The sequence below is a fragment of the Rhamphochromis longiceps genome, linkage group LG15 (genome assembly GCF_057381845.1).
Source record: "Rhamphochromis longiceps isolate RC_006_pf linkage group LG15, R_longiceps_female_GT1.1, whole genome shotgun sequence".
In the NCBI taxonomy this organism is placed as follows: Eukaryota; Metazoa; Chordata; class Actinopteri; order Cichliformes; family Cichlidae; genus Rhamphochromis; species Rhamphochromis longiceps.
Window position 1 is genome coordinate 4,253,624 of NC_140571.1, and position 27,546 is coordinate 4,281,169.

Sequence of the window (27,546 nt, forward strand, 5' to 3'; positions counted from 1 at the left end):
CATTTTGAAAACACATCGGATCTCAATGGGAATCGCTGGATATCTACATTTATATTGACTGGGTAATGTGTTAGGAATGAAAGGATGCCGCATCATTTGAGGGAAATTAAGATTATCAGCCTACAAAGAGGTGAATTCAAAGACACCTCGAAAATCAAAGCGAAAGGATTCATTTATGGGATGACCCTAGGTCATTTTCACACCAGTTGACCTCTGACGTTGAGCTCTTGAGCTCAAGATCACTGGGATGCAATCCTACGTTAGGGCTCTGCGATATGACCAAAATCTCATATCCCGATATAAGACATTTATCGTCCTGACAACGATATATATCACAAAAATTTTACATTTTCTGTAAATTCTTTGCATCTTGGGCAACTCATGAAGCATGAAGCTATACATTTTTAGACATAAGTTGAAACGGCCGCCATTTTTTTTTTTGCGAGAATTTATTAGACGGCGTGCTGCGGGGAGCAGCCTGTTCTAACATTTGAGCCTAAGGTTTACTTTGAGCACCTGACGGCTCTTTTCTGCTTCTCATCCGTAAACTCTTTCACGTGATTCTTGCGTAGGTGGTAGAAGAGGTTTGTCGTGTTCCCGGTTCCCTGCATAACTTGCATAGTACAATTTTCTGGTCCGTGTCAGACTTTTCATAACCCAACCACGTCGATGGTACAGAGGTAGCCCCTCGTTTAGGAATAAGGTCCTCGATTTGTTTGGACTGGTCCTTCTGTTTGTCATCATTTCAGTTTATTTTGAAAAATCTCAACAGGATCTTCAGCTTTATTGTGAAAGGTTAATGTGGAAAATAAACAAGCAGACGGCGGATCCACAAGCTGGGTTTACTGTCGTTGTTGCTAATGACAACGCATAAAAAAGTCACTGATCTGTCTGTAGTGTTGTTATTTTAAATATAAGAGAAAGAGAGAACTTTAATTAACCCTTTAAGACCTACCATAGAACCAAGTCCGCCAGAGCTTATATTATATTTTTACATGCTGTAGTTCCATTTTTGGGAGCATTTCAAGTTGCTATACATCAACACAACCATTATAGCCCAGATTTTAATAATATGTCTGCATTAAGTGCATAGTAATTACATAAATTGCAAAAAAGTGCAATAAACTACAAAAAAATTGAAAATTGTTTTTGCTTTTTAAACATATATTTCTAGTTAGAGAAATTTAAGAAGCTTATCCCTCAAAACTGTAAATACAAAAAAGTTGCACAAAATAGTTTCCTACCACAGGAAATTTATTTTGAGTGTCTTCATAATTTTATTTTTGAAATACACCAATTTTTATATACTGCAGGAAAAACGAAAAATAAATATTATACTGCAAATTTGCAAAAAAGTAGCATGTGCATCAAAATAAACTATTTCCAGCAGTGCAATATGAGTCCTAAGCATCCCAGAAACGACACAGAAAGTCATAAAGTCAAAGATAACTTTTAAAAACACCAGTATAGGCTCATGAGGCTCTGATGGTAAAAAACTACATTTCCGCGAAAATGACGTCACTTCCGGTTTCAGGCAGGTAATGGTGGACATGCAAAAGTTCACGCTGACATCTATTCCAACGTAGGAAGTGTTATGAACAGCTGATCGGATCGGCAAAGCGTGTTTCTGGAATATTATGTTTTTGTTGCTGCAAGCGCTTTTTATGCAGTTTTTGCAAAGCTATATGTGGAAGGAAACCGTGACCGAGGACAAGCTGATGGCATAAGATGTAAGTACAACTCCTCTGGTTTCATATGCAAAAAAAATTATTGCGCTAGCTTATGTGGTTGCAGAGCTACCGGGATTTAAAAATAGTTACGCAAAACAGAGCGTGCCCGCTCCGACCGGCTTTAAAGGGTTAATACAGCCACTACAGTGACCATCAAAATGATGAAAAAATATTGCCGTAAACAGTTTAATTTGCGACACCATGAAACAAACAATAGCGTAAAATGAAACAGACTTTTTCATTTCGTCATCCGCTACATATCGTTATATCGAACAGCCCTATCCTACGTTGTCTCATTCTCGAGTTACTGCATCACAAACTTGGATGTCCATATCTCCTGCCCTCCGAGTTGACCACAATACCCCATCAGCCTTTCATGACTGAGGGGAAATAATTCTAGTCTAGCCCATTTTGATGAAGCAAGTCATAATGGTTCTCAGTAGTTTCTATGGCTCCCACATGCTTGTGTGTTTGTCCGGGAATGCTCCTAATGAGAGGATGGACGTTGATCTGGACCAGGCTGCACAGTCTCAGGTGTCTGCCACCATGGAGGAGTTGGACTACCTGCGCAACCTTTGTAGGGTCCAGGTTTCGGCTCATCAGTAGTTACACTGACCCTAGTCAAACGCAAAACTAGTGAAAAAACTATCAGAAAAGATGAGGAGGGGAAAAAAATGACAGTGTCCTCCATTCCTGTTTTGGAGGTTGTCTCGTTGTTGGCCCTCTACTGCACCTGTTGTTCATTTCATTAACACCAAAGCAGCTGAAACTGATTAACAACCCCCTCAGATACTTAACTGACCAGATCAATATCCCAGAAGTTTCACTGCTATACTCTGATTAAATAGGGATGCTTTATTTTTTTGAGTGGTGAACTAAAAGTAAGACAAAACTCTCCTTTAAAAGTGCAGCAATTTGCCAAGTTCTGCTCAGCTCTCACATCAGCCTGCTCTTCATAAAAGGTTAAAAAAAGGTCTGAGACTAGTTCATGAAAGAATTAAAAGCCTGATGTGATTAAAAGACAAGAAGAGGGGCAAAAAAAGAGAGTCCAGCGCCTTGCCCAGAGCACGGTAGCCTCCTCAATCTTTCAGTGGAAATTGGGTTTGGGGCTCTAGAGTGTTTCCCCCACAGGCATATCACTGCCTCCTCCACAGCTCAGGGATCATCGCACACCCGTGTGCTCGACCCAAACCCGAAACAGAAGCACAACGTTATCACAGAGGCCCCGGATCGGCAGTCAGGGGGGCAGTTTCTGCAAAGCGTTGCTCGTGTCGCAAGGGCACGGTGCTCGCTCTGGTGAACAATCCGGGATATACAAGTTCAGCCGCTGACCGGCACCTCAAACACACTCCAGCAATGATTCATAGACATTGGGTAATCTTATCAGGGACTACCTGGACACAGCAGTAATAAACTGGAAATTGTCTAGTGAATCTCATATCAAATCACAACCATGGGGAAAATAAAGCAACGCAGCTGCACAGACCTGAGCGGGAAAGTCTATGGACTCGTCAGAACAAGCTATAATGTGATGGTGGTAATTAATTACGCAATAAACACATTTTAGTGGAATCACTAATTAGTTATTAATAAACGGCAAGAGTTCCTGACTCACCGTTTTTCTCATAATATGTATTATAAGAACATTTACGACAAATCCATCAAGATTATAAGAATGATATATATGCTAAGCTCTTGAAGAGTAATAGCTGCTGCGGTTTTTGATTCATGCGTCAGGTTAATGAGACAGAAATAGAGTATCCTTCAGGCAGAGAGCTGCCACGGAGATCTTAAACTTAACTATATGTAAAGGTTGTTTGACTGGTCGCTGGTAGAAAAAATACGAGGACGACTTGAGTAATGGAGGAAGCTCATTGTCCTTCCACAGTGTCTCACTCCCCGTCCGCCCCAAACGAGGTAGTAAAGCTTCCTGCCACAGACATAAAAAATGACTGGCCACTTTAATTAGCCCAATCATAAAATATGATTTCAGCCACATCTATCTAACATGACCTGCAGACTTTGGGGAAAAAAAGAACTACTCTGTTGTTCATTTATTAAATATCACATTCGCTCAAGTTCTCTGTCTGTGTCATAAGTAACACTGAAATTTTAAAATTGGGGGGTCATTGCATAGATTTCACTTGCTCTATTATTTAACAGGCACAGTGAATCAGATCTGAGGGATTCAAGGTGAGGATGAAGAGATTTATTAAAATGTTATTAATTCAATTAATTATTTAAGTGTCAAGCATAATTTAAAGATGTGAAATTTCTGAATGCGGATGCTCGAAGTGGAGATGATGACTCACTTGCTGAATATGTTGACCTGCTGGTGGAACCGGCATTGTCTGGAAACTGCAGACACTGGCCCCAGGTTCACGTTATTCTATCTGGGAGCTCTAAAACATTTTGTTAAGGACCAATATGTGCATGCAGCTTTCTTGTTCTTTCTTTCAGGAACAGTTCTCCAGGCTTCTTGAAGAACATTTAAAGTTCTTCTTTGGATGTTTGCTGCCTTTTGTTTTGTTCTCTGTCAAAATGATCCCACGTTGCTTCAGCAATGATGAGGTCAGGACTCCGGGGAGGCCGATCCATGACTGATACTGTTCCACTGTGTGCTTTTTTCTGTCCAGGTATGCATTGGCAGCATGTCTGGGATCATTGTCATGCTGGAAAATGAAGCTGTTGCTCATCAGACACCTTCCAGATGGTATCGCACGGCAAATCAATATCTGGCTGCACTTTTCCGTGTTCATTACTGCATTCATTTTGACAGGATCCCAACACCACTTATTGAAATGCAGCTCAGAAGCACGACAGTCTCCACCATGTTTTACAGGTGGCTATAGACACTCTCTCCTGATACTTTTACAGACTAAATGAGGATAATTTAAACCAAAAATGTCACATTTGGATTCATCATTCCATATGAACTGCTTACACTCCAGTTTACAGTCCAGTGCTTATGTAATTTGGCCTTTCCTCCTTATTTGTCTTCATTAAGCATGACTTCTTGATGCCATGATAGATAAGTTATTTTTGCTGAAAAAAAAAAAAAAAAAAGAAAAAAAAAAAGAAAAAAAAAAAAAAAAAAAAAATATATATATATATATATATATATATATATATATATATATATATATATATATATATATATATATATTTATTTATTTATTTATTTATTTATTTTATATATTTTTTAGGGGTGCAACGATACTCGTATCGATATTGAACCGTTCGATACAGTGCTTTCGGTTCGGTACACATATGTATTGAACAATACAAAATTTTTAATTTATTTTGTTAACTTTTCTTCTGACGATGCTGTCTGTGTTGAGAGCTCAGTGGGTCTGCGTTCGACTACTCCGCCTAGGCTGCACTGTCGAGCGCAGATCCACTGAGCACAACACAAGCTAGCAAGACAGAAGCTAAGCTCGTTGCAACATGGCAAATTGAACCTCCCCCACCCTCAGATCTGGCGTTTGGAACTATTTTGGTTTTCATGTGACGTATGACCCTGAAGGTAAGCGCGTCATGGACAAAAGTAAAACAGTATGTCGGATGTGCCACGCAATGCTCAATTACATGGGTGGGAACTAGTGCGTTAGCGCAGTTTGCTCGTTAACGTGTTGACGCCGTCCAGCCCCACGCACGGGGCGATCCGCGGTAGCTCGTTAACGGATATTTGCCGTGTTGTGGCGTTAACGTCATTTCAGATTAACGCTGACAGCACTAGTGGGAACACAATGAATATGACTGCACATTTACAACGACATCATCCTAGTGCAAAGACAAGTGGAAGCAGACAAAAACAACAAGCACGCATGCTACAAACTTTACCCGAGTCATTTAGACAGCCGTTAGCACATGATTCTCCTTATGGGGACCTGATATGTTTAATATGCTGCTGAGAGTATACCCCAGAAGAAGCGTATAGTATAGCTTTTATTTTGGAAAGAGACATTTCTCTGTAATAAACTCTCTTTTCCAAAGATGAGTGATTTCTCGATCAGATAGATTAATTTTTTTATTACATTTAATGTTGTTTCAGCAACATTACATTTAAAAACTGTACTTTTGAGTTAAAATATATATTTATAATTTTAATAAATGACAAATTAAAAAAGCATGAACATTTTTTGTATCGAAAACATATCGAACAGTGACACCAAAGTATCGAACCGAACCGTGAATTTTGTGTATCCTTGCACCCCTAATACACACACACACACCATTTTATGCCCAAACGGTCAATAATCTACATGATTCACTCCAAGAACATTATATTGTCCATTTTTCAACACAAAGTGTAACAGAAGCAAAAAGACAAACTTTGGTGCTTTCTTTTTTTAAAAGTAACAACCTCCAAATCATTTTGGACCTCAAATGCCAAAGGGAATGTAACAGAGCTCACAGACAGACAACTCAAGTGTGAAAGAGAATTCCAAGTGGAGTAACATCAAACAACGTTCAGCAATCAACTGTAAAAACTGTTGGTGTGGCAGTAAACAACCTTTCACTATTTTCCCAAAGCTCTGACAATCATCACATTATTCACAGTAATCCCAGTCAACGCCACACTGGCCTGGGAAGGAAGATATTTACCTTTAGTATATGAAATGTGTGCGAGTGTGAAAGAAGGTGACAAAGCGCGAGAAGTCACTCATCTACACGGTTAGGCTCTTATGCGTTGCAAATCTACACCCTCAACTTGCTGATTCAAAACTGGCAAAGGCAAATTTCTAAAAATAAAATCACCACTGAGACAGTGTCTTTTAAATGAGTCTCACTCAGAGGGGATAAATACTGTGGCTGTACAGCTAACCAAAGAAATTTGAGTTGGCCTGCTCTTCCATAAGTTGATTGGTCAGGATCAGAGGTGCGGTTGGACGTTTGTGCCAAACGTATGAAAACGTACCAGTTCTGGTACGTTCAAAGCCAAAAGCAATAAACACAGACAAGCTATCCTGCAGTTTTCTGCTGATATGTTATAGGATTGTTATGCAAAAACTCAACTTTTTACCAACTTCTTTTTAAAAACTGCAGCCACACTCTGATTTCTTTGACATGGTGCCATATTGGAGCCAGCTTTCAGCAGAAGTTCAGTAAAGTGTAGCCAGCTGTCAAAAAAAGGTTTAGGTGAGTCTATGGTTGTGACATCAACTGAACAATGGACGAGTCAGCCTCGAGATTACAGCCCAAATGTACGGTGACACAAAAATGGAACATTGGTGTTGCAGATTGCCTCTTTACATCCCTAATAATTATGAGTCATGACAAACTCGCAGGTAAACTTCAACTTGTCAGATCCATCCACTAGGCAGTAATTATACCTGTTGGGGTGAAGCAGTGGTCCGGCTGACATTTTCATTTCTACAGCGCGACTTTTTTAAAAACTACACTTACCTAAAAATAAAAACCACATAATCTAAAAGGTTTTCACTGCAGCTAAACGTGTGCTATCAGCAGCTTGACACAAAAAAGAAGGAAAAGAATGTTTTTTGTGAAACTTTGCAACACGGATGAAGATTTTTAATCTATATTTTCCAGACAGAGGCCAGCAGCCAACCACTGGCAGCTGCGTGAACCATTATGCTGCGTGAACTAGATAGCGTCTCACCTCTAGCTGTGCAGTGTTTTGTGGATTATTACAATAGTTCAAGTGCGTTTACTCCCAGGCGGCCGTGCCGGCAGTGAAACCAACTCTGAATTTATTCTCCAGTTTCAATAAAGGCGCAGAGATGAGGACGGATAATGCTGATGTCACTCTTAAGTGTCGGGACCGGTTATCTACAGTCCCTCCCCACGCGCACCCCCTCCCGCCCCCCCGCCTTTCCACATAAAAAATAATCAAGAAGGTATTGAAGCAATTTCATTTGGCCTCTTGTGTCTCGAGTATTTTCGAGCACAACGCGGCCCGGAGCTCGACGTGATCCGAGAGAACACGGAATTGCCTGAATAAGCACAAAATCCTTAAAAAAGGTGCTGCCGGGGGGGAGGGGGGAGCTGGGGCTGGTTGTGAGAAAATATGCCTCTTTCATTCCCACATCTTTGTTGGTGGAGCGACTCCTATCTGCAGACTGATGGGAGTCAATTGCCGATGTCAAACGTGATAACTGACAGTTTCCTATAGACACACTCACACACACACTCCTAGGCCAATCCAGGCTATAAAAAAACCGAAAGAAAGAAATGAAGCCATTTGAAAAACCAATGGAAAGATCATCCCAATATAGCCTTGTGATCTCATCCACTCCTGGGTGCCGCTGTGTATTTTCCCCTGTGAGGTTTTGGCCTTGCACCGTGTTAAAGATACCTATCAACAAGTACACCTTTAAAAATCTGTTTACCGGGATGCAGGGCCACAAAGGGGGAATATGAGTCACAAACTCAGCCTCGTGTGTGTTCATGTGAATATCCGACTGTCTGATTGTTTTGGCAATCACTTCTTGAATGGGATTGGGAGTGTGGGGCAAACACTAAAACCTGTGGCATGCAGATGGTTAAAAAAAAAGGCAACCAGGCTTGTTGTGGCTAATCAACATGAGTACACAGTCAGTCTGTGTGCTCACTGGGCACAGAGCAGACGGCGATGAAACAATGTGCTGGAAACACCTGCACTATTTCCTGGACTTCTGCTGTCTGCAGTCTTCTGGTTTGAACACTGTCGCAGCAGGACAAGTTTCATAACTGTTTCATTTCGCCTGCAAAACGCGGCAGATTACAGACTGGATTCAATTTAGTTATAATTATTGTTTAAAACAATTATCAGTAGCACATTATTGAAAAGCAACAACCCGACAGCAACTGTTAGCCCAGTGCAATAAAGGAATTCAGGCACGTAACAAGTTAGAGTCAGAGTAGCTGCCATGACCACCTCCATCATTGTTTCAATGCAGGAGGCGTGCCCAAAGACTTAGGGAGCAAAAAGACACACCGAGAATTTGGTAAAGTTGGTCCCCATCCCCTTCCAACTAGTCTGCTGGAACTTTATTCTGATCCCATGTTTGGAAGGCTCTTAAAAAGTCAAGTTCACATAGACGGTCTTCCTCAACTGGATCAAAATGGCGATCCACTAAATCCAATTTAATTTTGGAAGAGACAGAAATTGTAAATCCGGCACAAAAAGTGGGTCAGGAGGATCAAGTGCATTGACACAGTCAAAATATACACACTGTGAGCTGACGCACGCTCAGGTTCAAGTCGTTTGCACCACAGTACCACCCTCAGATGCCTCAGGACCAGATTTGGGGTTGTAACTCAAAGAAAAGCAATGCATTACACACTCTCAGTAATGAGTAGAGAGATTAAAGGTAATTCTACCCAAGAAACAGGTGCAGGTAAAAACAGACGCTACAATGCTGCGAGCCTTAGCAGACATCACTGCCTTTGATACCTGTTGAAGTTCAGGCTCTGGCTGCTGCGCTGGGGTCAGCATACACTCAGCTTTAACATCACTTTAAGTTTCTGGCTGGTTTTGCATTAGCAAATTAGTCTGTGCTGATGCTTCCCAATGCAGTGTGCAGATAAATGAATAGCCTGTGTACTATAATTACATTACTTTAATGTAATTACTTTGTACAGTAATGGATTACATTATGCATTACTGGAAAATGTAATGTATTTACAGTAATGCATTACGTTGGATAGCTTAGCAGACCTCAGTGTTCAGTACCTGAACCTGCGGATGAATTCATGGTACACCACCCCATAGATGTGAACAAAAAAAAAGCCGCTTCTTGGTTCTTGTAATGGCCTGACTGCTTTTTGTCCTTTAGGTCTTTCATGAAATTTTAAATGCAGATGTGCAAGTGTGCACAAAAGCATGCACAATATTGGCGATCACGCAACATCTCATACTATCCCAGCGAAGAACAGTTTCTGGTAGGATGGAAGTTTTTCCAAAAGCGTTAACAGTGCAAAACAAACTTTTATGGCATTCACAAACACGCTAATAAAAATAGGCTAACTGAAGATTCACCAGTGGGCAAACATGTTTATTTCACAGTAGTCTTAAGGGAGTTTTCACTAAACAACACAGAAAAAAAGGCCTCTACAAAAAAATAAGGCCTAATTAAATCTAATCCTGCACTATAAACCTGCCAAAAAGGACTGATTACTTACTTTTTCTTAGCTTTAATGCCTTTCTTTCTTGTATAGATTAATTAGGCCTGGCTTTATATGGAGATCTTGAGGGTTACTACCCTCTCAGCTGTCCTTAATATTAATGAACACACGTGGAGGGGTTGCAGCCATATTAGGTGTGTAGAATCTAGGTGGTTAACAGATTTGATGCCAACAGTTTTTATGGAATTTATCATCAAGACGATGAAAACAATTCGACAGATTGGCAAAGCGATTGGCTTTACTCCTCGTCGTTTAGAGAGACCTCATATCTCTAAATTTGTCTGACTCATATCTCTAAATTTGTCTGACTCAAAAGCTCATTAATGACAAGGCTAGATGTGGTCTGAACAGTGGCACCACAAATCTGGGCATTTTTCCCATCAATAGTTCCAAAACAACAGGCCTCGCGCTAACCAAAGGGTCTGCCTCTATTCAGCTCCCTAAGATCCTCCAAACCAAACAGTTTGGGTGACAGCTGGACTTCCACTCTTTATGGTGAAGGGAAGCGCAGTTTGGACTGTGCTTGAAATCTGCAACTGTGGGCCAATATACACAAGATTACAGCCCACCAAGGAATGAAGATATTGTAAAAAAAACCTCCTTCTGGTCTCATGAAGGGAGATCAGCAGACTGTAGGTAGCTTCCAAACCCAAATGTGTGAATCATAAACTTGTACATTTATGCTAAATTGCAGTAATGCAACTCGAGGCTCTGTGAAAGGTCATGAAAATAGGGGTCTTATTGTGGGAGCAAACGGAGGGCAGCGAGGCTGAAATGGGAGCGAGGAACAAATGGCCTTACATTAATGCTTTCTGCAGCTGCTCCACCTTTGGTTTATTGTTCCACTGTGCCTATCAGAGAAGGTGCGGGAGGCCATTTGAACCGAGCCTAGACTTGGGGCCGGGGCAGCACACCTTGGCCTTCACACGCTCCATTAAACAGGGAGCAGGGGGAAAAAGTACAAAGTATCTGCAGCTCTTGGCTGAGAGCCGCTGCTGCTGACACAATTACTAGTTCCTCGTCCCTTGTCTGTGCTAAAATGGCTGCCTGTAGCCATGACTGGAGATGCAAACAATAGAAAAGCTGCAGACTAGCGAGAAAAGCTTTCAAACACCCCAATGTTTTCTCCATTTTATTTGTTGCGTTCAAGTGTATAAACTTGGATTTGCAGACACTATGCCTAGTCCAGTCCTATCAAAATAGATCCAGGTACTAGTCTAAAGCTTGATACAACAACAAATCTGAAACACTCTTTGGTGCTAATAAAACTATTTGTGAAGGTGAAAAAGGTATGAAGAAAAACAACCAACAAGCTGCTCTTGAATCCTACCGTCTCAAACTCACTAGCATTTTTCCCCAAAGGCAGAAAACAGCTGGTCTGTGATTCATCCCCAACGCTCACTAATGTTCTCCCTTTCTTCCTCTCAAACACACAGCCTCACAGTGCCCACTTTCTTTAGCCAGTGGACAGTTTGCCAAGCAAAGCTGGAAGCGAAATTCAAGTCTCATCGCAGAAAGTGTTTTGTTATGCAAGCCTACTTGATTGTAAAAATAATTGGAGCATCAAATGATTCGAGGCGTTACACTGGTGGTGTGTTGGCAACAATAACTAGGTTGCAGTTCGCTTTCCAGACTTCATTAAGCCGCGTTATATGAGATAAGTAGGGAAAAAACGAAGAGAGAGGAAATCTTTATAAAGATTGCAAATTCACATGTAAACAAATGATGCACCTTACACCCATTAAGGCGCCGAGTCCTTTGGCCTGATTTAAGAGTGAGCAACGCCGCAATTAAACCACCTTAGTAGTGAAATGGGCTTCCCTTTATTTTACAGAGGAAGCGCATATGATGCTGCTGATGTCACATTTATGACATGTCGTTAGAGCCCGATCGATATATCGGCAGGGCCAATTTATCAGTCGGAGCTAACTATCTGTGGTTAACTGATATCAGCATTTATAATGGCAGAGAAGAAAGAGCGAGAGAAACAAACAAATGCCACAAACAAAAAGACCAACCGATCCAATTGGCTGTTGGGTGGAGCTTTCGTCCACACTGAGACGGCGTTTTTGGAAAACTGAGCTTTTTGAAAACGCTCTCCAAAGTAGATACATTTGAAAACGCCGTTTGCGCGTCGCAGCGTGGACAGCGAAAACGGAGGCTTTGGAAAACGATGACACATTTTAGTCATATGATGCAGTCATGTGACCAATTCAACTAAGATGGCAGCTGTTTTGTTTGCTCTCAATTTTGACAGCCCTATTAAAGGTTAGTAGCAGTTTGCACATGCTCCAGATAGCTCCAGATAAAACTTGGCACTTTTCCTCGACATTTTGCCGCGACATTTCAAAGAGCCGGAAAGTAAATAAACGGCAGACGGAAATGAGGCAGGTCGAATCGTCTCACGTTTCACGCATGTGCCGTACAGGATCGTAGCGTTTTTGAAAACAACAGTGCGGACCCGGAGCGTTTTTAGACGAAAACGCCATTTTCAAATTTATCTGGATTAGTGTAGACGTAGACTTAGGCTGATGCCCGCGACCCGGCCCCAGATAAGCGGAAGGAGATGGATGGATGGATATAATAATAATTTTTATTCTTTATTAATTGAAACTGAGATAAATTGTTATTTGTGATTTTTAGTTCATATCTACTTCAGTTACATATCCCTGATATTTACAGTACTATTATTTCTTACATGAATCACTAGTGGGGAAAAAATATCTGCCAATATATCAGATTTTTAATTCACAAAAAATGTGTATTGACCTTTAAACTCATGTATCCGTCAGCTTTAGATATCATCCTGTCCGTCCTCATCCTTTGTTTTTATTGCTTTTAAATAAATTAGTTTTCATAAATTTTTATCTTTTTAAATACAACCGTCCTCAAGAGCAGCTGTAATTATTCACTTTTAATAAATCACCATCATTAAATCTACTCGGTTCAATCTCGTTGAGCCAAAATAGGCAGTTTGCAACTGTGAAACAAAAATGATTCAAATGCTTTCATTATAAAAATCGCCGTGTTAAACAAATCGGAAACACAAGCCAAAGTTATCGGCGTTAAGCTTCTCTGTAACTAAGAAGCTTTGTGTTCTGACCTAAAGGTGCAAACGGCAGAAAGAACGACAGACAAAGAAAAAGCAGATCCTGCATCACCTGAGGGAAACATAAAAAGGTTCATTCTGGCAAGTCTATTTCCCCTCCCAGAATAGAGCAGGGTGCATAAATGATTATCTACTGCCAGGAAAAAATGTGTCTGATTGGATTAATTCAAACGAGGGTCATATCAGAACAAGAAACAATGCATTTTTCCTCACTCTCCTACTGTGTGTTTTTATTTTAATTGAGATGGCCCTAATGGAGGGGGGAGAAGAAAAAGGCAGACAACGGGAGAGATCATGAAGCAGGACAGCCTCAAGTCAGCTCCAACAGAGGGGCCCTGCTGACCTAGATCCAGGCTGAGCGGGGATGATATTAGCAAAGCAATTAAGGGAGATGACAGCCGTCAGGCAGGGTCAGACTGACAGGGATAGCAGTCTGTCTCCCGCCCTCTTGAGCATGTTCTTTCATTTTCTCTCTCCCTCCTGTAATGGCTATTGATTTTTCACAACTAAACAAGAGGCTCTCTCCACCCAGAAGTGCCTGATTTGGTTAAAAAAAAAAAGAAAAAAAAAAGAAGTTTTAAAAGAAAAAGTGAGTGGAAAAAAAGAAGAAAGTGTTGATGGCACGGGTGTAATGTGAGGGGAAGGGACTGAGGCTCACAGGTTGGTGACCCTGTCAGTTCTTTGCTTGGATGTGTAGAAATCACTCGGGGCAATTCCCAAGAGATGATAAGAAAGTGGATCTTAAACTTTAAAAAGTTGTTCTGCATTTTTGCCACGGGGATAAAAAAAATTACATAATATCTGGGGTAAAATACAGCAAATTCAACTTTTTGGTGGTGTGAAGCAGATAGAGGAAATCCAACCGTAGAAAAAAAAACAGCAAATGAGGAACCCGTGCATTCATAGATGTTTGATCTGTTGGTTTATTTCATCACTTCTTTAATCATATTTTTGTATATAATTTTGCTGCACTACACACTCTGAGCACACATAGTGCATTACTCAAAAATGCTTAGAAATTCAATATTTCAATTACCAAGTAGTCCATACTGCAATATAACATTTTTTTATCCTTTCTAACTAAAATGTTAGTCTACTAGCACTTTGAGAAGAGTTCAGAGTTCATATTGAGCTCTATTTACACATTGGAGAAAACAGCATTCGTCCTCACAGGAAGGTTAAATGTGTTAAAATCCATTTAACTGAGCGGACATGATAGATTACTTTAAAAGAAGCCTGGATCGTGGTTCCAGGAACCATGAAATTTGGTAGAAAATGTCTTTGTTTCTGCGTCAGTCTACTGTACAATCAACTCCTCTGCTTAATACATGTGTACACCATAATTCATGAGTGAATTAGTAAAATAAACAGCAAATAGAACGGGCTCTTCCTGTCTCCTATTCCTCTATCAGCAGGCTCATCAGATCACTGTTGTGAGACCCATCTCTTGGTTTGACAGACTAACTCCACCATTTCACCATGGTCCAGCGAGGGTACTCCTTAATCGGCTCTGTAGACCCTCGATGAGCTGGTGGAGCGCTCTGTGCAGAAGCTGGTTGAGAACTGGTTAATGTGGTGGCTCACTGAGGCAGCAAACTTCAAACGGTCGAGTCTTTCCAAGTGATGATAAACTCATCATAGAGACATTTAACCTTTGCTCGATAATTTATTGCCTCAAATTATATTTATTGGTATGTTTTATTCAAGTAAATGAAAAAAAAAAAACATTCAAGTAAACATGAATTCACCTGAACAGATAACCTGCTGAGATTCAGCTCTTAATTATTTGGTCCCACCTCTCCCCATTCACATTTTAAAATGTCAAAATAAGTTGAAAGCGAACCAGTTTACACCAGTAACCAGACATTTGGTGTGGTGTAGAGACCCGGAGTTAGAGACTGAGAGAAAGAGAGAGAAGGGGTATACACAGAGGATGAGAACTTAACTGCTCTTTCAAATTATAATTAAACCATCTCCCTTAAGAGTCTTTTTTCTGACTTTGGATGTGCTGAATCTCAGAATGATGGAGTCGTGCCCTCTGTCTCAAATCTGCCTGCACATTCTTGCTATTTTGAGTGCATTCACACTGACAAGTACAGCTACGTGTACAGAGCACTGCAAGAACCCAGATTAATTCTCACAGTTAGTGGTTGCCATCTTATCTAAACCACGGAAGGGACCCCCAACCAATTTTCATCCAGTGGGAGGTGGAGGATATATCAGGAGTGCTGACTGTGATGCGAGCTAGCTAGTATCAGCTGTTGATTCTATCTAGCTGGACTTTTAGTCACTGAAGATAAATGCGTTGCTAAGTGTGATGTTTATGTGTGTTAAATAGTCATGGCTGGAGCTTCCCACATTCAGTTTGGGGACTACACTACCCCGTCACAATTCAAACCAATTCAAATCAGTTAAATTTTATTTATATATCTCCAAATCACAACAACCGTCGCCTCAAAGCTCTTTAAATTGTAAGCCCTACAATAACAGATGAAAAACGCCAACAATCAGATGACCTCCTATGAGCAAGCAATTGGTGACAGTGGGAAGGAAAAACCTCCAGCAGAACCAGGCTGAGTGAGGGGACGCCATCGGCTGTGACCGGTAGATGGCGGCGGGATAAACGAAGTAAATACTGCACTACATGGAAGTATACCCAACTTAAAGTACAGCACAGAACTGCTAAAAACTGAGGAAAAGTAAGGCCTTCAGCATTTATGAGTCTGCTGATGAAGCACAGGTGTAAGGAACCTAATTACCAAGTGAAATGTTTCGATAAAATAGAGAACGACATATGTGCAGCGACAGTCGCAGAGAAAACAAGATTACGGAAAATCTCATAAAAAACATATTACAGTGCAGCTCCATTAAAATGCCCACAAACCATACATCCTAATTAGTTTACAGCAATTACAGGAGGGACAGTGCCACTTACATCACTCGCCCATTCAGCTGTCACAGAGCAGCGTACGAGCCGCTAAATCCCAGCATGCTTTGCTCCAGGCATGCCACTCAGTGGTGCTGTGTTCGACATATCTGCTTTAATCTGATCTCGGTGGGTGGCTGTAAGACTGACAAAAGCAGCAGAGGTTGGCATACAGAGAAGCAAACTCAACACAAAAACAGCTGAGTGATAGTCGAGTGACATTATGAGACATAATGACTGAGGAAAAAGAGCCGGGAGAGGCTCGGATTAATGCGCACCGGATGGATTTAATAATGTGTTTAACAGTCGCGATGCAAGTTTGTTACAAAACTTTGTAGGTGGCATCTTTGAAGTAACACCTGCGCAACAGACGGACGGAGAGCCGCGGTGCTTTAATAGACTTTTCACTGACGTTAATTGTTTTTCTTTCATCGGCTCGTCTAGCCGCGGAAGGTCAGCGCGTATAGACGAGCTTCTTTTTCAGCTGCTCTCAAAAGCCAACGCAACCTGCTCATCCGACACCTCAAGTACACTCAAAAAAAACAAAAAGAAACAGAGCCAGGTACTCACTGCATACTGAACTTTTCTCCCCAGCTCAGATTCTCAATGCTATAGTGCCAAGTACTGCTATCAACACAAATTTCTGCTTCAATCTCAAAATCAATTTTTACAAGCCGCACTTTCATTTTTTAGGGGGTTTACAGCTTGGAAGGAAAGACGGTTTCGATGTGTGGGTTTTGAGGCTCGATGTGAATTTTGATTATTTTAGTAAGCAGCGGGAGTTTAAACTGAAAGGTGATTTGTTTTGCCTCAGCAGTATGCAGCGGTTTCTGAAAGAAGATTCGAGGGCAGCGGAGTTAAGGAAAAACACATATGGTGCAGGAATGCTCGCTCATAAGTATGAGCCCCTATAGTGTTGCTTTGACATCTGCGCTACACATGTGTGCCATCCATAAAACTGCACTAGGATCACTTTAATCGTTTTACATGCACACTAAAATGCACAACCTGTGGATCATCGTAGAGCTTCCTGGATTGTGTCATTAAAGCCAGGGCAAAACGGTGAAAACCAAATCTCCATCTACAAGAGCCCGGATAAACACATAACTGCAGATGACCTGTAGCATGTCGGTAATGGCTCACTACTCGGAATCTGTATTCGCCCTGCCATCTCTGCTGAAAGACAATAACCTTTCGCATAAATGACAGCGCACTCCTGAATCCCAGTTTAAGTGGAAAATGCAGTTAAATGCTTTTCTGTGTCTCATGCATGCAAACCCTGACATCTTTGTCACGCCTGAGAACGGCGGCGGACATCTGAGACGCCGTACATAAGCGATAGGTGACATAATGAGATGCACTCTCTGGATGGCTATAAAGGCTCGTGTCAACATTTATGCAAATAAAAATTTGGCAGCAAGTACATTATAACGCAGTGGCACTGACCGCTGATGATAAGGAGGTACATCTGAATTCTTTGATAAGAGTCCCTGTTGGGAAATTAATTTCGGCAGAGGACATTTGGTCCGTACAGAGCTGCGATGTAATTAAGGTTAAAAAGGAGGCTTCATACCAGGCATGGAAATTGCTTCCTTTTAAACATATCTGTGAATCTGACAGGGGCTGGAACGGGGTGGACACGGGATATTCACAACATCGGCGTGCTGCTTTACTTTTTTATTTCATTTTCTTTAAATGATGCAGGACAGGAAGCGGTGACGCTGTCTAACAGCTCGACCCAGAAAGCAAAAGAAGAAGAAATCCTATATACATTTTCTTTTTTTTTGCCTGCAAAACAGCTTGAGTCAGCTGAAAAATGGAAAAACGTTCAATCAAGTTTAGCAGACAACAAGGAGGAAGGAACAGCAATAAGTCATGGTTTTTATCTCCATCTCTGATATTGCATAATGCATTGTGTAGGCTCTAGTTTATATGCGCATACTCTCAGTATCCTTGAATACAATAGCTTGACCAGATGCAAACATATATGAGGAAAAAATACAAAGATAACAAGCTTTTTTATAGTCGCTTCTGTGGTACGTGGAGGAAAGAGCAATGTAATAAAATACAATATAATGTTCTGCAAATATGAAATTACCTATGATTCTGTTCCAGAAGCACACACTGTTTTATATCTGAGCTCGAGCTGAGCGCTGCTCAAGACATTAAGTGAAACAATACACCTCATGTGCAGCGATAACCATCTTACAATAGCATGCCAACTAATGACGCAAACCAAGCTTTGATTTACGGGTCGTGACTTAACGTTATAGCCGGAGCACAAATGCCAAGCATAAAAATCAATACGACATTACTTGCATGGAGGCCGGGCAATAGGGGACGTTGAGGTGTAGATATTCTTAAATAAGACAGCTGACATGACAGACATACTGTGTGCTCTGAAATGGCAAAGCCCACTGCTTGATATCATCAGGCTGCAAGACGTTTTCACCGAAAGGGGGACACGAATGTTTGGCATGGAGGGCTGAGGCGAGGCACGGCTGACAGGACTCTGTGCATGAGTAGATGGATGGACGGACAGCTGGCGATGCTGAACATTTTTCAGCTTTCTCTTTGCATCATATCGCAGCGTTATACTCGCTTTCCTCGCCCGAGTTGGCAATTTAAAATGGGAACTGAAGGGGTCTTTCAATAAACTGCCCGGTAAAGCCTATTTATCGACGCTTCTCCAATGCAATGATTTTTTTTCTTCGCGTGGACGCTTTTGCAAATCCCGGTATTTCTCCAGCTCATGGGTCTAATCAATGAATTGCAGCCGGCAGATAGCATCAGACTTATTGTTTTTGTCCCAGCGTGCTCATCCTTGGCTCAGTGATGCACACGCTGCAGAGACTGATTTATTTTTTAATTTCAGTGATTTTTGTGTGTCTTTTTTGTTTTCTGGTTAAACACAAATTTAAACAAATTAAGTTTTATAACCCTGAGCACTTTTTAAGGTGGAAGGTCAAGTGACATTTTGAAGCTGTAATGAATACAGTACGTTTTTTTTTTCTAGCCTATTCAATTTACAGTGTGCTATTTGAAATGCTGCACATAAGAGCTTATAAAACCGGTCATTTAAACATCACTATGAGCACATGACGGTAGTGCGGTGCTCTGAACGGATAATTGGAGGTGAGCTTCCCTCCCTCCAAGACATCTACAGGAAGCGGTGCCTGAGGAAAGCGGGGAGGATCATCAAGGACTCCAGTCACCCCAGCCATAAACTGTTCAGACTGCTTCCATCAGGAAGGAGGTTCTGCAGCATCCGGTCCCGTACCAGCAGACTGAGAGACAGCTTTTTCCATCAGGCCATCAGACTGCTGAACACGTCATAGACACCTCAGCTTCACTACTGGAACTTCAACATTATGCACTCCACACTGTATATAAATGCCACTTGTTTTGCACATATTCAACTCTGTATATTTTATATATTTTATTATTATTATTATTATTTTTTTACTATTTAATTTGTAAAAATGTGTATACACACACACACACACACACACACACACACACACACACGTAGGAAAATATTTAGTATACACATCCAGAAATGCATACACTATTATATATTGTACATATATTTATTAGTTTCAGGTTGGCCATTCTTGTATTTTGCTCGTTTGTGTTGTTGTGTTTGCACATCTCTGTTGCTTGTGGGGCTCGCACACAAGAATTTCACTCGCATGTGCTGTGCCAGTGTGCCTGCACATGTGATGTGACAATAAAAAGTGATTTGATTTGATGACGGTGAGCCAAAGCAAGGCTGCCTCGCACCTTTTAAGCTGCAAAGCGGAGAAATTTTATCTGCTGAGCCAAACGTGAGCCGACAGTTTTTAATGACTTTTAAATATTATTGCCTTTATTGTAGTCATCTGCTCCTGATTGAGGACATTAGAGGTAAAGTGGTAGGGTAGTTTTTTTTCACCCCCATTCTCCCTTATGATGTGATCATACCGTGCAGTCCCTCAGGGCGCTTTAAGGAAAAGCGACAACACCAATACCATGAAAATGCCAGCATGCCCCATTCACAGATATTAGCCTCAATGGCCTGGATAAGATGCCATGCTAAAACCCCTGCTGCGTGTATGTGTGCGCGTTTCTGTGTGTCAGCCTCTTCCGATTCTATGCTCCTTTAAACCACGGGCCGACCCCCTGCCGCGCCGTACGTCTTAATCACTCCAGGGGCGTGCAGGAGACAATGCCTCACTGTTTATGTGACAAGAATATAACCGGGTACGTACGACAGCGCGGGTCGCAGTCAGTGTTTATGAATGTGCGTTTATGTTCCGACTCTGTTATGGTCTGGTGACAGCATGTGAATGGGATCCCCGTGCTCCCACCCCTTTCTATCATTAAAGGTGTGTGTGTGTGTGTGTGTGTGTGTGTGTGTGTGTGTGTGTGTGTGTGTGTGTGCTGTGAAGGCCAGAGGTTGTCTTATGAATGGCACCAGGCCCTGACTTTGCTCCTAACGCCCCCCGCCCTTCCTACACACCTGATTATTCTCAACCAAGACAATATCAGACATGCGCTTCATGGTGCCCAGGTCAGAGGTCATGTCATTAGTGCCATTATTTTCTGCTTAGAACATTACTTTCCCCAGGACTACCCCCCTCCACTACACTCCCAACACTTCCTGTCTCTGCAGCTTAATACTTCAGCGCGCTGTGTCCCAATGAATGCCTTTCTAAAGGTTTTTTCTTTTCCCCTTCGTCGGCAGGTGAAGACACTCTGTTTTAATAATAGTGGCAGACGTAGGGTTTTTAAAAACACTATGAAACATTACATAAGGCAACTTCTGCTGTACTCCACTGAGTTGAAGTAAGTGGTTGTGGGAGATGAGGCACCTTTTTGCATTTAATGTCTTTATCCCGTCACAGTGGGACAGTCCATTAGGTGAAGGAACATGTGTGGATAAGCACAAAGTGTAATATTACAGACTTTAGTTAAAGGATAAAAAGGAATATACTCCAAGCAGCCACAACATTAAAACAACAAAAGCTGAACAATCTAAATGCTATTTTCACCTGGGATTTTGGCTTCAACAACAAATAAGCTGCTGCTGCTGAATGCGATTTTGAAAACTCAAAATTCAAATTCAAATTTTATTTGTCACGTACACAGTCATACACAGTACGATATGCAGTGAAATGCTTAGACAACTGCTCGTGACCTAAAGAAAAAAGAAAAAAAAAGGAAGAGGCTATGAATAAGATAGGAAATAAATATGAAAAATTAAAAAGGGTAAATTTAACTAGGAGGGAATAAAATATAAATTAAGGTTAAAAATGAAATAACTGTACAACACAAATTAGAATGAAGGGTAAATTTAACTGGGAGAATAAGATAAAATATATAAATTAAAGTTGAAAATAAAATAACTGTACAACAAAATACACAATATAGAAATATATAAGAATGTATGAAGAAATAGAATATATACACAATAACAGCAGCTGTACAAATATTAACTGGAAATGAAGAATATAGTGACCAGTGTTGTGCAATCCACATTATGTCTTGTGCAGTGCAAATATGCTTAAAGTGATTTAAGTGATGAAGTGAAAACAATGTCCAGAATGTCCAGTGTGTGTGTAAGAACTGTATGTGTGGGTCAGTACTGTGTGGTGGTGTGATTGAGAGACCGTATCGCCTGCGGGAAGAAGCTCCTCCTCAGTCTCTCTGTGTTGGTCTTCAGGGAGCGGAATCGCTTTCCTGACCTCAGCAGAGAGAACAGTCTGTTGTTGGGATGGCTGAGGTCCTTCACGATCTTCCTGGCCTTGGTCCAGCACCGCCTGCTGTAGATTGAGTGCAGGTCAGGGAGCTCGGAGCGGATGGTGCGCTCAGCTGACCGCACAACCCTCTGTAGAGCTCATCTGTCCTGCATGGTGCTGTTCCCGAACCAGGTTGAGATGTTTCCCGTCAGGATGCTCTCTATGGTGCACGAGTAAAAGTTCCTGAGCACCTTGGAGGGCAGTTGGAAGTCTCTCAAGCGTCTGAGGTGGTAGAGACGCTGTCGGGCCTTTTTCACCACGGTGTTGATGTGACAGGACCATGACAGGTCCTGCGTGATGTGAACTCCGAGGTATTTGAAGCTGTCCAGTCTCTCCACTGGGCACTCGTTGATGACGGGGGTCCGGTAGTTCCTCTCCTGCTTAGTGCTGAAGTCCACTATCAGCTCCTTTGTCTTACTGACGTTTAGAAGGAGGTTGTTCCTCTGGCACCAGTTCTCCAGATTCCTAATCTCCTTCAGGTAGGCCGTCTCGTTGTTATCAGAGATCAGGCCCACCACGACGGTGTCGTCAGCAAACTTGATGATGGTGGTGGAGCTGGTAGTGGCCACACAGTCATATGTGTACAAAGAGTACAGCAGGGGGCTCAGAACACACCCCTGGGGGGTTCCAGTGCTGAGAGTGGTGGAGGCTGAGACATGTCCGCCCATCCTTACTGCCTGTGGTCTGCCAGTTAGGAAGTTGGAGATCCACTGACACATAGATGAGCTGAGTCCCAGATGCTCCAGCTTGGTGGTGAGTGTGGAGGGAATTATGGTATTAATTATATGGTATTATGGTATAAACTCTTCTTTAACCTGTTTTGTTTTATTCCTGAGTTTTGTTATTACTTCCTATCCTACCACTCTGACGCACCCTGTTGTGTTAAAGCACTGTGTGGTTTGATAAAGTTAATTATGGTATGACTGTAGGCTGCTTTATTGATCAGCGGTGTCATCATCTCTGAAATTTTCCAAGACATCTAAGTAAGAAGTATCATTCTCTAAGGCTGTGGGCAAGTCACACAGAGACCTCTGGCGTGACATGGCGTTTTAGCATGTACACATTCTGACATCCACCCGATCTCGATGCCTGTTGCTGTAATGCTAACAATTTCTCCTTCCTTGAATCACTTTGGGTCCAAATTTTCAGATAAAGTTACTTATTCAGCCATTTTTACTGTTCCCACCACATCAAATTTAAAAACAGCTGTTCACTTTTTAATTAATGCTAATATCTTAATGTATCTATAGTGTAAAATCTATACTATTAAATGAAATATTAGCATCGCTGAAGGCTAGATTCTAACTACATTGCTGGTTTGAACTGAACTGTGCATAACGACATTGAGCCCACATGGTAACATAGAAAAAGAAGTATTTTCAAGTAAGGATATGAATATCTTTGGGAAGGTTGTTTGTTATTTATTTATTCTTGACCTCGGGACATTCAGAAAATAATGTAAGAATAATGTAAACCCAAGGTCTGGATACTGGCTACAGCATCTCAGTGTCTTCAGTGAATGGAGTCACAGAGCCAAGGGAAAGATTTATTTTTTAAATCTCATTTTCATGGTAAATATATTTTTCCTGTTACATTTATTAAAAGGAAAAAATTACGTCGTCTTTGCTGCTTGAAACATACCAGCGTTTAACAGAGAGAGAGAGCCTAAAACGAGTGCAAAACATACATTTTCTTTGAATCCATTAATGACGACGAGAGATTTCCTGCTCAGTCTAAAGTCAAGGTTAGCCCTTTTCGAGAGCACAAAACTGGAACTTCATGTTCAGCTTAATCAAGGTGACCACCGTGATTTATTAGTATTCACTGACAAGAAGGAGTCAATGCACACGCCTCACAGCAATTTACTGCACTCCTCAACAGGAGAGATGTAACTTTCTTTCTCATTAGCCGCTGCAGACACTCTTCCACTCTTTTATTTACCTCCACCCCTCAACCTTCCTCCACAATAGCACAGAGGATGGGCTGCCAGATGATAGCACCTTTGTCTGAGCGGCTCTGCGTGGCTACCGGAGGGACCCGTTTTCCTCCTCGCAGAAGCTTGTCATCTATCATTACTTGAGGCGGCCTTGAGAATGATTCTGGCAGACAGCTCAAGCTTACCGTCTGGGGGCCCAACATAAACAGCACACTGCTGGGCAAACAAGGGTGATGATGACCATTATTTCCCAAGATATGTGGTTTAAAAAGCAAACAAACAAACAAAACTTTATTGAGTTTTGTTGGCAGGCAGTGCGACATTTCTGATCATTAGAATTCGGTATTTTCTTTTTCCTTTTCACATGTTGCTGTGTGGATTTAGGGCACATCCACACAAAGAATGTCTGGAGCAGATAAAACACTCTAGATCTCTAACTCTTTTTGGTTGAAATTTGAACAGCAGCATTCAGAAACAAATAACCACACCATGGCCCCATGAAAATGCAACTCAGCGTGCTACTCTGAGCTGAATGTGGTGCAGTTTGTTTGGCGTAAAACAGTCGTACCAACTAATGGAAAAATCCCCAAACCGCTCTGAGCTTTATGGGCACATGGAGACAGATGGTAACACCTTATAGCCAGCGGGTAACCACTAGCTGTAAGATATTCCCATAGACACTTTCAATTAGTGGGTAGATGGGTTAAATGCAGGGTATCAAATAGTGGCCTTCAAAGGTTTAAAGACCATTCTTGTAATATCACCGAAAGCAAAAGATTACTGTTGGATTACTGATTAGTAATCCAACAATTAGTTTGGACTGGAGTATAAATACAACATAATAAGGCAAAGGTGACTATGGCTGTTCTAGACGACCAACACTATCACAATGGCCTGGTGTTTAATTCAAATAAAAGATTTTACTATTTAAATACATAGAGGGTGGACATATTAATAAAAATAACTCAATCTTTGACCAGTTGGGGGTAGGGCTGTGCGATATGACCAAAATCTCATATCCCAATATAAGAATTCTATCGTCCGATAATGATATAAATCACAAAAATTTAACATTTTCTGTAAATTCTGTGAATCTCGGGCAGCTCGACTTGCGTGAAGTGTTTCCAGCTGGGCGTCGTGGACCTGGAGTCGAGTGTTTTAACCGATGCATGAAACGATACATTTTTAGACATAAGTTGTAACAGCCGCCGTTTTCTTTGTGAGTATTTATTACACAGCTTGCTGCGGGGAAAAGCCTGTTCTAAGGTTTGAGTCTAAGGTTTATTTTTTAGCACCTGACGGCTCTTTTTTAATTCTCATCCATAAATAATCTGCATCTTTCATGTGATTCAGTTTATTTTGAAAAGTCTCAACAGGATCTTGAGCTTTATTGTGAAAGGCTTATGTGGAACATAAACAAGCGGACACGCGATGATGTTACCGTCGTTGTTGCCAACGACAACGCATAAAAACAGGCGCTTGTCCGTCCGTAGTGTGGTTATATTAAATATAAGAGAAAGAGAGAACTTTAAGACATTAATATAGCCACTACAGTGACCATCAAAACGATGAAAAAATATTGCCGTAAAGAGTTTATTTTGCGACACCACGAAACAAACAATAGCGTAAAATGAAACTATAGATGTTTTTATATCGTCATCCGATATATATCGTTATATCGAACAGCCCTAGTTGGGGGTATTTTGTTGGCATGGTTGGGTGCATTTGTCCATTTAGAAAGGATACAAAGGCTTTCTGAGTGAACACCATTCCTGTCCTGAGTGGAATGATCTCTTATGGCATCAAGGGTTTAGTGACTGAGTTTTTTTATAGTGACAAAATTCTAGAAATTTTGAAATTAAATGAATTTCCCCTTTTGCCTTTTAAAAAAAAAACAACTATTGTAGTCGTTTAAAGGAACTCCTAAGGTATTCGTTTATTTTATTTTTTTTAAGTATTAGAAGGTATTAAGAGTTTCTTAAAAAGAGGAAAGAAAATGCAGAAAGGTCAAAAGTAATGAGCTGCTTAGCCATGAAGCTCCCAGCATGCAGTTTTTGTGCTGATGCTAATGCTAGAGGAGGTTTTAAGCCCTGTGGTTACTGAGTCAGGAGAACACTGGTGACTTTCACCAACTAAACACCTCAGCACTCAGTGACCCCACTAAGTAACTTTACATGATCTTTGCAATAATAACTCCTACTGCTGATCAAGTAATATTTAGGAGACAAACTGACTTGGCAACAGTGGCCTCGTATTTAGTGCGCTCTGTAGAATGACTGAGTCTTTTCAAATGTTTGGAAGGGCAGACAGCATGGCCACCTGGGACTGGGACCAGAAACACCAAGGCGAATTTAGATGAAAAGGGGCGGTCCAATTCTTTTGTCCATGGAGTGTAGTCTTGAAATGACTGAAACAAGTCAATAAAATCCTGCAGTGCAGCGTTTGCTGATTTCTTCACGTCATCCCCAAACTAATGCAATTATAACTTGTAAAAAAGAAGCGATCACAAAAAAAGCAACTTTATAAATGCTAACAGTGCATCAGTGATGATCTCTGGATCTGGATCTCTTGCCACCTTCGAGCAGCACAATGATCACACAAACAAATAACAGGCCTTTCACAAGGACTGAGGACAGCTGAGACATTTCTCGCCTATTAATATCAAGTAAATTGAGAAGTGCAAGTGTAAATTGGCGTTATAGGTTGCCAATTTCGTCGGCTACTGTAAAATACGACTTAAATTTATTCAAGTGAAGTTTTCATTACATGAAGCAGTATTCATAATGAATCCATACACTGACAGAAGCTAATTTCTAAAGGATTAAGCATATCAATCTCACTGTCACCGAGTCCCTTCTTTGCTCAGATTTCTCTGACAAAGCTATAACTCCTTGCCAGAATTTTTTAGGCCGCGTTAGCAGCTCCAAGAATGCCTGATAATATCTCAACCCACTCAAATCTCAACACTTGAACACTTTAAGAAAACCTTTCCCGAACAGCACTTGTATTTTCAATCTGCTGCATTAGACTGACCAAAATGTAAACACTCTACTCCACACCTGGCCCACTGTGAGCTGTGGCAGAGCATTTCTGTTACTTAATAACTAAGCAAAGAAATTCCTGATGCACAAAAGCCCAATGTTACGCTCAACTGGTAATTACCAACTCGTACACTACTTGAACCAAAAAGTGGTAAACACTGGTGGTTAAAAATTCCAGCTGTGTTATTAGACTTCAGCACATGATGGACTGCAGGGAACGGCCTATAGCACCGAACTAAATTTAACCTCAGACTACAACACACAAGTTGCAACTGTGATCAAAGGGGAGGCATTTAAAATGCATTGAGGAGTACAGATGATTTGCCAAATCTAAAAGCAGGATGATTGTGGGCCACCTTCCACAAACCCAACACCATCGAGTGATTTTACACCTGGAGCACCCCAGTGAGATATGAACCCAGCAAAGAGCACACGTAATGAGCACCGTTCATTAGTGATGCACTGACCCAAGACAGGACATACACATAATCACACACACACACACATGAAACCCCGCCTCGATGCCTGTGGCGCCCATGCCTGGTCACCTCGCTCCGGGATCAAAGCCAGTATGTCGTTCTAATCAGTCCTCACAGTGGGCAACCCCATTAATTCAATTCTATTTCATCAGCGGTGAGCAGACCACCGGAGGGGTCTGCACATTCCTGGGGTCCCGCGGTCCAGGAGTAATCCTATCTCTTAATGACCCGAGATCAGACTCTAGCCCAAGTAATTGCTTCGAGACCAACTTTGTTTTGCTTGCTGACATAACTGCGAGATCATCGCGGGAAAGAAACAAAGACAGACACAACTCATTTTATGGACACGGCAGGGAAGTCAAGCAGAATTAATGACACCATATATCAAGTAATTCCAGACAATCAACCCCCCGCC

At 41.4% G+C, this 27,546-nt stretch overlaps 1 protein-coding gene across 3 annotated transcripts in view; it reads right to left on the minus strand.

Moving 5' to 3' along the window:
* The window catches only part of klhl29 (kelch-like family member 29), a 259,109-nt gene that overhangs the window by 218,278 nt on the left and 13,285 nt on the right, over positions 1–27,546 (minus strand). The window lies entirely within an intron of this gene.